Below are 17,529 nucleotides of genomic sequence, written 5' to 3'. Positions count from 1 at the left end.
CTCAGGAACCGTGAGATGGTGACCCGAGCTGAAGTCAGATGCTTAACCACCTGAGCGTCCCAGGTGCCCGGGGGGGGGGGGGGGGGGGGGGGTTGTAAGTTGTTATGCTTTTATCTACATCCATACCCATGTGCACACAGACACACTATTTGTGTGAACACGCACCTTCATAGTGAATGCTACTACTGAGGAGTGAAAATAGGCAAAAAGGTATTTTGGTGAGGGAGGAGTTTAAACACTGACTTTATACATTTCTGCATAAATGTATACATTTGATTTTTTCAGCAAGCAAGCACAACTTTTGTTTGCACAAAGTATATATATTAAAACACAAAAGCACTGAGGGAGAGTACACCCTTTGCCCCAGAGAGGAAACGAGGTCCTGACCTGGATCAATGGATCCCCTGGTCTGGTCTGTGTCCTCCTGGGGGAGGTCTGCACTGCGGTCAGTGACTCCTAAAGAAGGTGGAGGCACAGAGCCAGACACAGCGACATCCAAAGCCAAGTCCATGACATGTTAGGTGTTTAGTCCTTTTGAATCATTGCTTTATAACATCAAGATCTTGTATAAAAAGAACACCTACCTCTCAAACTAAGGAGTCAATGAGTTCTGCTAGGCAAAGTGCATGGTATACAATGTGCTCAGTAAATGGTAAGAGGAAGAGGCGGTCAGGTAGGAAGCATCTCCATTAACCGTGAGATGTGGGAAACATGGCTGCCCCCACAGCGTGGTCACTGACATTTTAAATGCCACCATGGCCAATTGCTTCCTTCTTTTCTCTTGCCAATTTGATAGCCCACATCAACTCTTGCAGGCATCTGCTGTGGGAAGCAAACAGGGTACACTAGTTTTCCTCAAACAAATATGCCCCAAGTGGGATGTAGGCGTGACTGTGATAAATGGGAGGGAAGGCATCTAATGGGCAGAAGGGACATGTTGTGTTTTGCGTGGGTCCATGTGATAACGGGTTCGTAGGTCCCTACTGCGGGTAAGGAAGTGGGGAAAGAGTCAGAGGAACTTTATTTAGGAAGACCAGAGTTCAGGGTGAGTGAGCAGGGGGAGAAAATTAACTTGAGAAAGAGATGGCACAAAAACCATGTTGGAAGTCTGGCTAGAGGTCAGAAAGCGGCTGCAGAGAGAGATGGTGAGGAAGGCCAGTCAGGTAAGGAAACTTGCCCTGGGCAGAGTGGGATATGATGCTCACACTTCTGGGAACTGGAGATTTGGGCAGAGCATGTACGGTGGCAAAGGTGGGAGGCAAAGGAAATCTGGCCACCCGCACCCCCACCTGCCCTGACCTCTCACCCTGAAGCCTCAGGAAAGGGAAAATCAATGGGCTCCTGAAGTACCGGAGCCCCGGGTCCGGGACTGGAATTTGACCCATGCAGAGTGTTTACTGATCTAGAGGCGGATAGGTGCAAATGAGCTCATCTTTATCTTGAGAGGAAATTCGGGAGACCAGAGCCAGACAAAGCCACGTTTTATTCGATGAAAATTTAGCACCACCTCCTCCTCCCCCTACCACCCCCCCCAACGATGCACACACGACCACGTAAAACATCTGCCTGAGTAACCTAGTCTCCAAAGGTCAGTTCTGAAAGATAGGTTATTATGAGCTTACAGAAAACCAAAAAGGTTATTCCCAAATATCTTACATTTACCCCACTTGCTGACTTGTATACTTTTTTCTTCTCCCTGCAGTTTGCAAATATTGACTAAGTTCAAGGGCAGTGGTTTCAGAGTTAGCATGAGGTGAAATACTTAAGATGGTGCAATCCTGTCCTAATGAAGAACATATTAGATCCTAAGGTTGGTTATGGGTAGTTCTTGTCCCCTGACCCAGTTGATATTTGTTTTATCAAGTCAGAGACTATTTTTGTCATCATTGTTAATCTCCCTCTTGCCAGATCTGTTTTGGCCGAGGGCATGCACTTGAGGTATGTTAGAAGAATGGAGTGCAGTATTGTGGGAAAGAATTACCGCTAATTCCGTCTGCCTACAGCTTCCTCAGCTCTGTTCATCTGATCGTAACAGACTAGGCAGAATTGTGGATGGAAACTCCTACAGGTCTGTGACCTGGTTCCAAGAAGTAGATTCTGGAGCCGAAAGAGCAACATAGCAACATTCCCATGATGACTACAGGTCTTCGTTCGGTTGGAAAGAATTTTGATTTGCCCATCAGGGGAGGGCTGACAGAACATTTTCCCAGTAAAGAAACCCAGTGGTAAGTGGATAGGTCCAACTCACTTAGCTTCGTCTTTGGACTCAGTATTACATAAGTCTTGTCTCAAGGATTTCTGGGGACCTGGCCTAAGATCACTGGTGGTGCTAGAATTGTGACCCATGGGGTTTGGAGTTCAGTAGACCCTGGTTCAGATCTTCATTTCGCTGAGCCTCAGTTTCTTCATGTGTGAAAATAATCATAACAATGCTCTCCTTGCAAAGATTGCTGGGAGGATTAAATGCGGTATTGTATCTGAAAGCATTTAACACAGTGCCTGTTATTTAAAATGGGATTAATATGTTTTAGCCTCCTTCCTTCCGCTCAGAACCTCCAGCTGCTGGTGTATCTCCTTTCTCTGCTGCATACATCTGACACAGTGGAATTAGGCCGGTACACTTGAAGGGAGACCATCATAGCAAGAATGAAGAGAGATAAGACACAGTTAAACAATGTCCAGAACAGCAATATCCACTTTTAAACGATCGCAGTATACACTGAATGGGCTCTGCTGACATTTGAAAGGCTGCAAATATAGAAATAAACTTGTAGTTGTGTGAATGCTTCCTAGACCTAGAGGCAGCCATGTGGAGACCTTTGTCTGCAGAGTTTTTTTTTTTTAAAGAAATTGAACACCATGGAGGCCATCGTTGTCTTTCTTTGATCTTAATGATGTGACTCAGTTGGCCCAGTGTATCGATACATCTCGTGGAGAGTTTGTTCAAGGGAGAGATGATATTCTGTTAGACTCCTAGTAGTCCCCGCCTCTCTATTCTACCTAGTGTAGCACAGTGAGATGCTGTTCATGATGTCTCATTTGAAAGTATTGTATCTAAACATTCTGGTAGATGGGGTTACCCTCAGCCACTTCCTCTCTTAGCATCGCAGGAATGGCTGAAATTCACCAAGCCATATCTTCATGTTGGGCATCCTGAGTTATCTCCGATGTCTCAAAACAAACTTGCTTCCTGACCTTTAGATAGAATGGCTAGTTGCGATGCAGATGGTCAAATCTGTATTTTGTATAAGTCAGCATTTAGAGATTCCGATGACAATAATTACTTCCATATGCAGTACCGTCAATTCTCCAATGTATCCAACTCGGTCAGAGGGAAGATTAATATGAACAATTGAGCACTGAAAACATATTTATGTCTGACGTCAGAGTAATAACACGTCAACCTTGAGAGAAGCTCACGTAGTAACTCCTGAATCTGGCCTGTGTTTCTCCACACCTGGTACTTCCCATTGGCACCAGAGCTACCTTGGAGGAAGGGATTGGAAGAGCCAATGTAGGACATTAAATAAATGTTTGGAGAAGTCATATATATTTCAATTGACATATTTTATATGTTAACGATAAACAAGTAGAGCATACAATGGAAATAAAATAACAATCAAACCTATAAAGTATCAGGAATAAAGGTATAAAACTATACTGTAAAGACATAAAGAAGACTTGAAAATTAAGAGTCAGACAACAATGATAACAATAATGATAATAATAGTAACTAAAATTTATTATGTTCTTATAATGAGCCAGGAATTATCTAGATGACTTCATTAATCTCAGAAATCTTATGAGTTACCAATATGATTATCTTTATTAAAAAAGTAAAAGGAAGTAGGGCACTTAAGAAAAGGTATACTTTTCTGCATAAGAAGACCCCAAATGATAAATAGTTTAATTTGCCTAATTTGCTCAATAACTTTATTCTGTAAATTAATGCAACCAATTTGCTCTATAAATTAATGCAATCACAATCAAATTTAGAGAACTGCTAATGGAATGTAGCAAAATTTTTTTAAACAATTTTTAAGTTCACCTAGAAGACAAAATGCGGAAAAGAAAGCCAAGAAAGTATTGAAAACTAAAGAGATTTAATTTTTAAAACTATTAACAATTACAGAGGCACCTGTTGGTTCAGTCAGTTAGGAGGCTAACCCTCGATTTTGGCTCTGGTTATGATCTCACTTTTCATGAGTTTGAGCCCCATGTTGGGCTCTGCATAGATAGTGTGGAGCCTGCTTGGGATTCTGTCTTTCTCTCTTTGCTGCTCCCCTACTCTCTTTCTCTAAACAAAAAATAAATAACAAACAAATAAAAAAACTTTAAAAAACACTTACATTAAAGCCCAGAAAATTATTAGATACACTCAGGGACTTACAGTAAAGCCCAGCACATGGGGGACACTCAGTCAATACTAGGAGAATTAATGTGCATTTCTATTTTTTCTATGATCTACCCCAACAGATATAAAAACAAAATATGAAATCACAGTGATTAAGATTGAGGAAAAATAGCTCAAGAGAGAAGATTAGAAAACCCAGAAACAGATATAGGTAAACATAAGAATTTAGTCTATAATAAAGTTAACTTGCAAATCAGGATAAAAAGACACTCAACAACAAAAGGTATTTTTTTAATGTCTTTTTAAATTTATTTTTGAGAGAGAGAGACAGTGTGAGCAGTGAGGGTCAGAGAGAGGGGGAGATATAGAATCTGAAGCAGGCTCCAGGCTCTGAGCTGTCAGCACAGAGCCTGACGCAGGGCTTGAACCCACGAACCGTGAGATCATGACCTGAGCCGAAGCTGGATGCTTAACCGAATGAGCCACCCAGGCGCCCCCAAAAAAGGTATTTAAAACTATTCAACAAAGAGCATTGAAACTATTTGCTAATGATATGGAATAAAGTCAGGTCCCCATCGTACAACATATGCTAAAATAAATTATTGATGAACCAAAGGTTGAAAATATATTTTCACACACAAACACATGTGTGCACACACACGCACACATACTCAAACATATAACACACGCATGAACCTTCTGGAAAACGAATTCTACCATCTTGTAGTTTGGAAGATATTTTAAACAACACAAAACCCAGAAGTCATAAAGAAGTAAAACTAAAGACATGGCTATATAAAAAGTTTTCTCATCAACAATAACAAAAATGGAAAAATTTGGAGAAAATAAACAAAAAGTGCATATTAGATACATTTAGACTAATTAGCTTATTGCACAAAACACATCCATAAATCAATTTAAAAATGTAATTCAACAGTAAAATGGTCAAAGAACATGAATAGTCAGGATAACAAGGAAAGAACAATGTGGTTAGTGAATGTGTGAAAATATGCTTAACTTTACTGGCAACCACAGAAGTGTAAATTAAAACATAATACCATGCTCTTGCCAGTTAGGTTAGAAAAATAGAAAATATTGATGTTACCTAGTTGACAAGGGTATGGGAAATAGGCCTCAGACATTATTGCAAGATTATAAATAGACATTTTTTAGAGGACAAATTGATAGTAACTGTTAAAATTTAATATGATCTAGTAATTATACCTCTAGGAATTGGGTATATTCACAAAAATACATAAGAAACTTTATGTATGTATGTATTCATGTATTATGTATTTTTAATGTTTATTTTTGAGAGAGAGAGAAAGAGAGAGAGAGAGAGAGAGAAGGGGGAGGGGCAGAGAGAGAGGAAGACAGAATCCAAAGCAGGTTCCAGGCTCTGAGCTGTCAGTGCAGAGCCTGAGGTGGGGCTCGAACTCACAGAGTGTGAGATCATGACCTGAGCTGAAATTGAATGCTTAACTGACTGAGCCACCCAGGCACCCCAGGATAAGAAATTTTATTTAAAACATTGTTTTCAAATGCAAAAATTATAATTTTTGGTGAGTGAATGATGAAACAAATTATTTTATATACATATTTGGAAAACTATAGAACAATTTTTTATTTAATATATTTTTTAGGTTTATTTATTTATTTTGAGAAAAAGAAAGAGTGTGCAAACAAGGGAGGAGCAGAGAGGGAGGGAGAGAAAGAATCCCAAGCAGGCTCCACGCTCAATGTGCAGGCACAGTGCCCAATGTGGGACTCGATCTCACAACTGTGAGATCATGACCTGAGCTGAAGTCAAGAGTTGGACACTTAACTGACCGAGCTACCCAGGCACCCTAAACTAATTTTTAAAATGAGACTTATGTTTATATAACAACACAAAAAAAATCTCCAGGGTAAATTACTAACTAGAAAAGTCTAGGAGCAGAATAACATAGTACTATATTTTGTTGCTTCTAAAAATCATTTTTCCCACATGTCAATAATTCTGAAATTGTGATGCATCATACAGTCAACAGCACCTAATACTTATAATAGGTAGCCTTTTTTTTCTTCTTAGTTAAACATAAAATAATAGCATGACTTACAGTTGATGCCTCTCAGATTTTATGAAATATAGTAATAACCTCATTTATATTTAAAATTATATTTATTTATACACCTAACAGAATGGGTAATTGAGCACTTAATTGGTGCCTTTCTTGTGTACCAGTCTTAAAGAGAAATAAGGATAAAAAGATAGATAGGCAGACATGGGTAGGTAGACAGATAGATAATAGACACTCGGGATTGGAGAGGAGACATGAAGGGCATCTTTTACTTTTTACTGTGTAAACTTTTCATTATTTGAATTTTTGTAAGCTCTGTTGCTCTTATAATTTTAAAACAATTTTTAAAATAAGTTTTACTGTAAAAAATGATATGGGGGTGGCTGGGTGGCTCAGTCAGTTAAGCTTCTGACCTCAGCTCAGGTCATGATCTCATGGTTCGTGAGTTCGAACCCTGTGTTGGAGGCTGGGCTGACAGCTCAGAGCCCGGAGCCTGCTTCGGATTCTGTGTCTCCTTCTCTCTGTCCCTCTGCTGCTCACTCTCTTTCTCTCTCTGTCTCTCAAAAATAAACATTAAAATTTAAACATATATATGTATATATATGGTTATATGTAGCTCTATCTTAATGCATCCATTTGCTTATTGAACGCATTTGTATTGAGCTCTTTTACGTGCCCCGCGCTCACCTGGGTCCAGGGAGAAACGGACGTGGCCATTTATCCCCGAGGAGCTCATGGTCTCCAGAGAGCAAACGCGCCAGAAGGGGGGCACTTCGGCCCCACGCGCCCCCACGTCTGCAGGTAAAATTGTAAGCTTCCTGTGGGTTGTTGCCCAGAGCGACGTGGCAGCAAGTGTGGCGTCTCCAGGTCCAAACTCGAAGCGGTGCGTCTCAGCGGCCTCTGGTCACAGTTTTGCCAGAACCGTGTGCAGCGGCCTCCCAACGACCTGTGACAAACTGCTGTCTGGGAATTAGCCACGCTGCTTCTCCAACACTGCCGAGAAGAGCCGTTTCACTCCGGGGGCAGAGAGCCTCTGTGGTCAGAACCGAACTAAGCTTCAGGGCATTCTTCTCTTTCATTCCTTCAACAAACATTTGTTCTAGGCTTCGTGAAAACAGTGATGAGTAAGACATAGTTCTTACCCTGGTGGAGGCTGTGCTCCAGTGGGAGAGACGGTTATTCACAAAAACAAAACAAAAAAAAAACCCGTAGCCTATGAAGTTCTTTATTGGTGCAGAAGTTTAGTCATGTGAAGACAAGGATCATGGTGAAATGAATATCCCCGGGCCTGAGGCAGGCAGGCCTCCCAGAACAAGTGACTTAGCATTGACATCTACAGAGTTAAGTATCATGTGGCCAAAGAGGAGGGGAAACAGACAAGGGTAAAGGACCTGTGTTTGGAGTAAAAGAACAGCATTGGAGAGCTTGAGAGAAAACTGTTCGTCTAAAGCCAGGATGCCAACGGTGGTTGCTTCCAAGAGAGGGTGGTGTGATGGAGAGACTCTTCCATCGCTCTGGAGGAGGATTTAAATATATGAACTTCTTTTCTTTGCTTCTCCAGACAGATAAAAGTGATTTATATTTCAAGAGAGACGGAAAGAGATACACGTGACAAATCTGCTTTATTCCAGATTATGACATCTTTCCCCCAAAATGTCCTTGCCCAACTGGACGGAGTCATCTGTCCATCCACTGGACGAAATCAAGAACCCAAGAGTCCTTCTGTCTTTCTTCTCTCAGTTCCCACATCTGATCAACCATTACTGGTGTTCACAATCCATGTTCCTTATGTTGCTCCAATCCATCCATCGCCGTCCCGCCACAGTTCCTAATTCAGGCCCTGTCAGCTCTCATCCCAGGTTCTACAAAGACAAGAGGTGGACCACACTGTGATAGGCCTTCCTACCTTCAGTCTTTCTACCCTGGCACCAATCCGTTCCCGTGCACTGTGTCAGGTGATTTTCCTAAAGCATTCATCTGTCCTTCTATTCAACTCTAGATTTTTGCCACTGCTTCAGAGTAAAGTCCAAAATCCTTAACTCGGGTTTTAAGACCCCTTATGATCTGTCCCTGGTTACGACTCTACCGTTCTCCACCTGGCTATAATGAACTACCTCTTTTGTGGGGGTTCCTTTCTTCCATCCTTCATGACCATTCTTCATACCACTGCTATAAATAAGTAATTGATCTTTCTGTATCACAGCTCTGGTATTTCCCAGATTAAGACTAATCTGCAGTATACCGCATCCCCTTAGCATGGCAGACCAGGTCCCTAGGATATTCTTCATACCTATTCCTTCTGTTGTATTTCCTAACACCCTCGCCCTTTCCTCTAATTCTTTCCCTGCGCATCCCTACTGTATTGAATTGCTTCTGGTTCCCAATACATACCCTGTTATTTTATGCCTCGGTACATTTGCATAGATGTTTCATCTGCCTGAATGCTTTTCTTCTTTGCTACTTACTCTTTGTTACTCCTTAAAGCACTCTCCAGAGGTTCAATATGAAAACCTAGAATATAATATTAACTCAAACTATCAATCGTGAGGAAAACTCCAATATGCACTGATTCAAAAGCTTATTTTCCATGTACTCTTCCTGAAAAATTTACCTGAGATGTATTCCAATGGAATGAGGTGAAAACCAAACCAAACAAAAAAAGAAGTAGGGGGAGGGGAAGATGTGGAATAAAGAAAAAGTGAAACAAACCAGGAATTATATAGAAAATAGACTGACAGCTGCGTAGCAGCCTTCAGTTCATTCACGCTGGAACAAGAACTCAGTAGTTCCAAGAAAGATGTCGTTAGAAGAATGTAGAAGATTCTATACAATGAGTAGAATGGGAAAATACAATGGGAAATATTTGTGAAAATATAAAGAAATTATGTGTTTCTTGTAACAATAAGAAAGGAAAATGAAAATAAATATTCTCTATCATGTCCATTGCCTAGATTTTCCTCAACCAAGGAAAGCCTTAGAGTTGCTTCTGCAAACACTAATCATTCCCTGTTTAAAACCAGGGGTAAGGGGAAAATCATAAATGCTCATAATATACTTTTTTCTTGAAACAATAGTAATAATTTTTGCCACACCCTAAATAAGAAGAACAAAATTCATGGAAGGAAACATATTTCTGAAAACTGTGTGAATATGCAAATTGAAAGTACTAAATTTCTCTGGACAAGGGGACTCCACACCATCAGCATTATATTCTGCTTTGGATGACATAACATACGACTACTGTCATCCACCTGTGGATTCCCTCAAACACCATTAAGAATGACACCTCCTGGGGTGCCTGGGTGGCTCAGTTGGTTAAGCATCTGACTCTTGGTTTCAGCTCAGATCACCATCTCACTGTGAGTCCAAGCCCTGCATCGTGATCTGCACTGGTGGTGTGGAGTTGGTTTGGGATTGCTTTTCCCTCTCTCACTCCTTCTCCCTCTGCTCTTCCCCCACTTGTGCATGCTCACTCATGTGCTCTCTCTTTCTCAAAAATAAGCAAGCATTAAAAAAAGAATGGCACTCACTATTCTAACCTCTCAAGGTCCTATAGTCTTCAGAGATGGCTGCACTCTTCAAATTCTGTGTGGTTGGCAATATTTGGGTAGCCTCTAAGATTCCCATCCCTGGTGTACATGTTTTGCGGGGTGCCCACACTCTGAGTGTGGATAGAACCTATGAACATGATGAGCTATCACTCCTATAGTTAGGTAACATTATATGGCAAAGATGAACGTAATTAAGGTCCCTAAGCAGTTGATCAAAAGTGAAATTATTCTAGGTGTTCCTGGACTGATTAAGTGAGATCTTAAAAAAATTCTTCTGCTGGCCTTGAAATGCCACATTATGAACTCTCTATGGAGGGGGCCACATGGCAAGGACCTGATGGCAGCCTCAAAAAGCTGGAAATTCTCCCTGGTCACCAGGTAGCAAGAACAGGACCTTTTTACTACATTCCCAAAGTTCTGCCACCAACTGGAGGAGACCCTCAAGCCTAATCTAAGGTCACAAGCCCTCACCTCGCTTTCAGCCCGGTGAGAACCTGAGCAGAGGACCCGACTAACCTCCACCAAGACTCTTGTTGCACAAAAACTTGAGATAATAAATTTGTGCTACTAAAGTTTTTTCAACAAAAATGATTTATTCAATGTGTAGCTAAATGTGATTTATTACCTATAACTTTACAAGGCATTATAAATAAATCAGATCCCAAATCATAAAACAATCTCAACCACAAAATATATAAATTAGTAGACATACATTTCATTAAGCTTGCCAGATGCACTTGACTCTTCTTATGTCTCAAATGGTAAGAAATATCCAAAGGCTTCAACAATTTCTCTGACTTCCTCTTTCTTTACTACGGTTAAGTATTGATGGTTTTGTGTGAAGAGTGGAAGTTTTAGCACATCTTCCAAAGACTATGAATCAATGAGGAGGGTCATTCTGCTGGCTGTGTCTGTCACACAGCCTTCAGGTCTTTAACCCTATTTGATTTCAAGTGAACGAAGCTGCTTCAATACCGCTGTTATCGGCTTTGAGTTTGCTTGAGGTACTGTGGCCTCTTAGCTGGTTTCAGGAATTCTTTCTATTCCGCCACCTTGCTGCTGCCATCATCATCATCATCAGAATCATCACCATCAGTATTTCTTAACTTCATTGATTTGTTCAACAAACTTGAGTAAGTGTCTTCTACACGCTAGCTTTCAGCTAAGTGCTGGTTAAGTGGGGGCTCAAGGAATCCAAAAGGTAAATCCAAATGTCTGTTTCAAAAGCCCTCCTCCTGCCTGCACTATGCCCTGTTGGTGCACAGTTTGCCGCTGAATCTGTGGCAATTTGCTAATTAGCCATAGAAAAGGAGTACACACTACAACGTCAATGGCAGTGTCCAGTAGGAGGTCATGGGCACTAGATCCAGTCGTGAAGAACCCTGGAGCCTAAAACGTTACAGCTCCCAGAACCTTGACCCAGAAGGCAGCAAGGATTACCATTAGGGGAGCCCTGTCTGAGACACGCTAGGGGTGCTATGTGTCTGGTGAGGAGGCCTTGTGTCCAGGCCTTGGACAGGAGATGGGCCAGGTTTCCTGAGCACTTTGCAGAACTGAAAGTGGAGAGGAGGAGATCCACCATGTAGCAGGATCTTGACATGTTACCAAACTCAGAAGATAATGGATTAGAAAGGAGGCTGGGAAAGAAAGAAACCACAATAAAAGAAAATTGCCCTCTTAAAATTAAAAAAAAAAAAAAAAGAAAGAAAAAACAGGGGCGCCTGGATGGCTCAGTCAGTTGAGCGTCCGGCTTCAGCTCGGGTCATGATCTCATGGTTTGTGGGTTCGAGCCCTGCATCAGGCTCTGTGCTGACAGCTCAGAGTATGGAGTCTGCTTCAGATTCTGTGTCTCCCTCTCTCTCCCTGCCACTCTCTCACTCACACTCTGTCTCTCTCCCTCAAAAATAAATAAACATTAAAAAAAGAAAATTGCCTTCATCCTTTGTTGGCATGAACTCTAGACAAGGCAGACCTGAGTTCAAATCCCTCCTCTCACCTCTGATTCTGTGCTCTTGAACATGTTACCTGACCCTCATTTCTTCATCTCTAAAATAATCCTTACAGTACCGCCATCACCAAGTTGTAAGGATTAAGACACTATAGATAAACACGTTCTTACAAAGCTACAATGCTTCATAAAAAGTGTCTACACAATAGACACTCAATGAGTAGGAGTCATTACTATATTATAATACATAGTTGCAATATGTATCAGTTTTCTATGGCTGTGTAACAAATCACCACACATTTAGGGGCTTAAAGCAGTACATGTACATTATCTCATCATTTCTATGGGCAGGAGTTTGGGCATGCGCTATCTGGGTGCTGTCATTTTAACAGGGCAATTTACCCAAAAGCAGGACAAACAAAATGAGGCCCACCTGGAAATATTAAGCTATTTACATGTCTTTTTCTCAAGGAGAGTCCTCACTAAGGTGATGGAAATACTTCCTTTGGAGATTCTGGTCCTGAGTGTAGGGGTGACGGTGGTTGCGGGTGTGGGGAATGAAGCTGTGATCAGGCCTCATCAGAAACAGCTGTCAGAGAAAGATCGAGAACAGGGAAGAGAGCTCGAGGGAGGGCCAGGCACCTCAGCTCTCTATTTAAAGCTGTGTGTCTTGCTATTTAGTGGAGCTCTCCAATGGCATCGATTCACCCACAGACAAATATTATTTGTGCTCCTCAAATTCACTGTTATTGGTATTTCTCATGGGCTAATATAGCCTCTTCTGGAGCTGGTTTCCTGCCCCGTGTGAACATTCATGAGTGGCCTATGTACCTTGTAAGGACCTGCATCCTTCACTTTACCATTCTTCTCCCAGGGTCTGGGAAATGCGTAATACTCCATGGAATACTCCGAGAGAGGATCCATCAGCCTGGTCCCAAACACCAGTGTCTCCCCAGTTATCGCTGCACTCGCCACAGTGTTGCACACAACGGATGTCTTGTAATTCCTGACTGTCTGGCTAGCTCATCAACTCACCTCCTAACGTTTAGTGCACATGGCCTGAACCAAGAGCATGGACCTTGCACTTGACATTCACATCGTCATCCTTGGAGCTCACATCAACCCTGGGAGACTTGGAACAGGAGCCCTTGACTCTTCCTCTCTCATGGATAAGTTCATAAATCTGAGATGGGAGTGTCAGCCCACGACTTCTGAATCTTGTCCGGCCTGCCTTCTTGCACATTCTGTTTTCTTTTAATGACTCTGTGGTCTCTGTACTTCCACTTCCCTCCTCATTCAGGGCCATCTCTTAATGTCTCACAGCCCAGCAAATTGATACTCAGAAACCACAGGTGTCTTCTGTGTGTTGCCGAGATTCTGGGTGGGAGGCGATCTGAGAGGTTTGCTTTCCCATTCCCTCCTCTGCAGTTAGGCCAGCTTCCCACACTTAGGAGAGCCCCACATTTCTTCACTCCTCTGCTACTGCCCTCTTGAAATTCTTAATAATTTTTAAACAAAGGACCACACATTTTCATTTTGGACTGAGCCCCAAGGACATTGCCAGTTTTGTCTGCAATAAAGATGCAGTGGGCTTTCATATATATTTGCAAACTGGAGATAGACTATAAATCCCTCTTCTCATTGGCTAATCAAACCCTGGGCATTTATTAGAAGTTGATGTCACATCAGCTTTACCAGTAAACCGATAACGTTAACCAAAAGAGAGGAAGGTTTTCGTAGGAGCAGCGCCTAAAACATCCCAGGATGGCCCTCCACCGCAGGAGGGCACTTGAAAATTCCTCTCTGTCTCCTCCTCCACCTGCATCCTGAACCCACCTAGAATGACTCTACCCACACCCCATCCCCCCGGCCCTGCACCTCCCTCAAAATCTCCTCCAACACATCCTGGCACGCCCGTCCTCTCCCTCATGTCCGATCACTCATTTGTGTTTGTTAAATATTATTTGGCACATAGTAAGCCCTTCAAAACAAGAGGCTTGGATTGCAGGGGACAGGCGGTGGGCTCTCGAGTCAAGTCAGGCACGAAAGAGGCTGTAGCGGCGCCGCCCTCCCCTCCCCCCTGGGCCCTCCCCCACCCACATCCACACTGTACCACAGGCCAGGTCACCACTGTGTTGATAAAGAAAAATAATAGAGCCTTCTGGAGAAGGCCAGAATGGAGACTGTTGAATCCCCACTGTCTACTTCTTGCCACTACACCCAGAACCTTCACCAGGAAACTACCATGGCCAGGATCTGGGGGTCCCGTGATGTCTAAGTCACTGATCCTCAATATTTCTAGTCTGAAAAGGAAAAATAACCATTTGGAGGGAACACACCTGCAGCCAGATGTCTTCACTTGTTTAATAAGCACACTTGTGATGCCACGGCATTTTCTAAGGCTTACACGGAAGAAGGATGGTGGATTTGCGATTGAGGTCTCCCAAAGTACAGGGTGATCTTTCTTTTCAGCTTAAGGCTCCCACATTCTCCCATCCTGAGACCCCAAGAATGACAGTCACATGCAGGTGAACAGTGCTTCCTAGTCTTCAAGGCACTTTCTAACCCGGCATCGCATGTGATCTTCTGGGCACCCCTGAGAGGCGACTGGGGCTAACGTCATCCCCACTTTACAGATGGAGCAGCTGAGGCTCCATGCCCTGCTGTGTCAGCGGCAACCTCAGCACATGCGTGGCAGCACGTTCGAGGCCATCATCCTGGCTGCTGTCTAGAGAATGAGTTCTCACCACAAAAGCAACAATGGTGAGGAATCCTTTTCTCTCAGACTACGAGAGCATTAGCAAGTGCTTCCTCTCTCCATCTAACTCTGGGCCTAGGGCTGCTTTGGATGAGGCCACGCACCTTCCGATCGGCACCGTTGTTGTGAAAGACGAGAGAAGACAACTCGTTGAAGGGAGAGAGGGGAGGTTTTGAGGCTGGAGTGAAAGAGGCCGGGAAGGGAGGCAGGGCAGGGAAGAGCAGAGAGAGGCCCTGGTTGAAAAGGAAAAGGGAGAAATTATCCCAATTCTAGCACTGCTGGAAAATGGGAAAGTTATTGCCGCACAAAGACCCTCTCGAACCGCCTGCCTTCCAAAATTTCTACCGTACTGTCTGCAGTTACTTGTGTATGGCAGAGGCAGCATCTTTGTATTATATGAACAGTCTGCTTCATAATCAAATACCATCTGTCGCTACATCTGAACGTGTTTTCAACATCTGTGCGTTCTGGTCTTAACAAAGCTTTAAAAACTAATTCAAAAACTTTCACAGATCACTGACTAAATATGTACATTGACCATCTTTCCACATTGGTTTGCAGTGTTTCTTCTATAGGTGCCTCCCTCTGCCCGGGGAAGAGCAAAGACGTATACCCTCGGAGGCTTTATTCAGCCTATTTCCTAATGGCCCTGGGTAGCCAAGTGCAAGAGAGGGACACTTGCTTATGCACCGAGAGGACCCATCATATTCTTTCTTAGTGCCAATATGGTCCCTTTCTGCCAATGAGAAACCTGTAAGTTGATCAGCTACCATACCCCAATTACTCAAAATGACACTACAGATAAAACGGCAACCAAGGGGGGAATGAACTGTATGGCTCAGACGCGGCTAAAGTGTGTTTGAACAAATGGTGAAGTAAAACCATGAGAGCTCTCAGGAGGGTAAGGACGCTGTTACTTTGCACATGCTTCAGAAATGTGAAGTACATCTTTACAGAACTTTTTGCCAACCCCCTGGCAGATGTTGACCAGTTTTGCTTATGTATACATCAGTTGCAGAACACTAAAACAGAGATTGGAAATTTTAATTTAGTCAAGGCAGTTGGGCTAAAATGATGGCTTTTGTTGAAACCATTAAATAGAGCTGCCTAATGAAGTACAGTACAGGGCTGGCAAACAGAGCCCCGATCGGAGGCTGCCGCTTCCAAGCAGGAGAGAGGGAAGGCAGTGGCCGCGAAGTCTCGGAGCACAGGCTGCACGGTGCCCTTGGACCGAGAGAAAGGGCTCCGGACGGTGCGGGCAGAGAGGAAGGAGGGCTGGGACCCACGAGCGGAGGGGGGTCTGTCCACCACCCCTGCCCTGATGGGATCTTAGCGACGCTGGCTCCTGTGTGCCCCTGTGCGCCCATGTGCATGTGCGCATGCGCGTGTGGACACACGCGTGGGCATGCCCGCGCACGCATGCGCATGAGGGCGCGTGAAGATTTGATTTTGGAAAGGTTCTCCTTGAAGTTGTGGCTGCCTGTTTGCAAGGGGCCCGGGGAGGGGGGGAAGTGCGGTGTGGTGAGCAGGTGCATGGCCCCTTGAAGGTGGTTTGGGTGAACTCGGACCCGGGAGAAGGGAGGGCGGTGGCAAGTCGTGAGGCTGGGGAGCCCGTGGGAGGGGTGGGAGGCTGCCGGGTTAATGAGTCTGGTGATTGATTCTGCTGCTTCAGTACCCTTGCCCTTCCCACGGCTGCTTGACGGCAAGGAGCCATTAGGTGTGCCCGGGCCATTCTTCCTTTCCCACTCAGGGTCAGCGGAGGCAAAGCAAAGATAACCTCAGTATTGATAGAAACCCCCTTTAGTGTGATGGCGCTGATCATTATTTAGAAGACTGGACATAGGCTTCTTGCACAGTGATGAATTTATTAAAGAACACTAGACTCTGCATATTTTTCAACTGTTCTCCTATTTTGATGGGAATCTTTACCACGTGACCCCTTAATCCTTTAATCATCGTGAATGTTTAAAAAAGATACAATTCTGTATTTTAGAGTGACTATCATTATTAAGGTATACTTTTTTTGCAGCATATAAATAAGTGAAAGTGTATTCAGTTAATGTCTATTACTGGCCGGGTATTGTAGAAAATAGAAATCCTGTCCTGTTCGTCCTCTAGGGAATAGCATGAAACGGCAGTTGATTTTCATCCAACAACTTTTATTTTGAAAAACACCAAAAGAATTAGTGAATGATTGTTTCAAATGATTGTCTGAGGTTAAGTGGATGTTGGTATATTATTTTTCAAGCTGACTCAGAGGTACAGACATGGCCTAAGTACAAAACAAAGAAACATATAAAAACACATACACACCAAACCCTATTATTGCTATTTAGTATTTAGGATGAGTATATGTATATTGTGGTGTTCGATCTTTTTTGTCACGGGAGGACCAGACTCTTAATTCTTCAAGTGAACCCAGCAAAAGCCCAGGATTGAACTCTAAAAGTTCCATGTTCCAGAACATATTCCCAACTTTTCAGTCACGTGGACTCCTCCATTCCCCCAGCATCCTGTAACATGAATTCTTTACACAGACAATACTTAATGGACACAGGGAATCACCGACCCAAACCAAAGCTGGCAACCACTGCTCCAAGATCACAAGAGTTCTAACATCCACTTTTAGCTCCAATTAACTGCAGAGCTTTCATAACTATAGAGATACATGCAAACATGAATTGAAATATGCAAAAGTCAATTGTATTTGGTGAAGAAATGTTCATGCTCCATTCAGGTAAATATTGTAAATAAATTTGGATTTTTTTTTAAAAACATACTTACTGACAACCTAGGGGAAACAACCAAGAGAGTTCTGGATGGGACAGGAAAACCAGAGTGGAATCAAATATTTTCTA

Source organism: Suricata suricatta, chromosome 3 (genome assembly GCF_006229205.1).
Source record: "Suricata suricatta isolate VVHF042 chromosome 3, meerkat_22Aug2017_6uvM2_HiC, whole genome shotgun sequence".
In the NCBI taxonomy this organism is placed as follows: Eukaryota; Metazoa; Chordata; class Mammalia; order Carnivora; family Herpestidae; genus Suricata; species Suricata suricatta.
Note: the sequence above shows the minus strand (reverse complement) of the source record.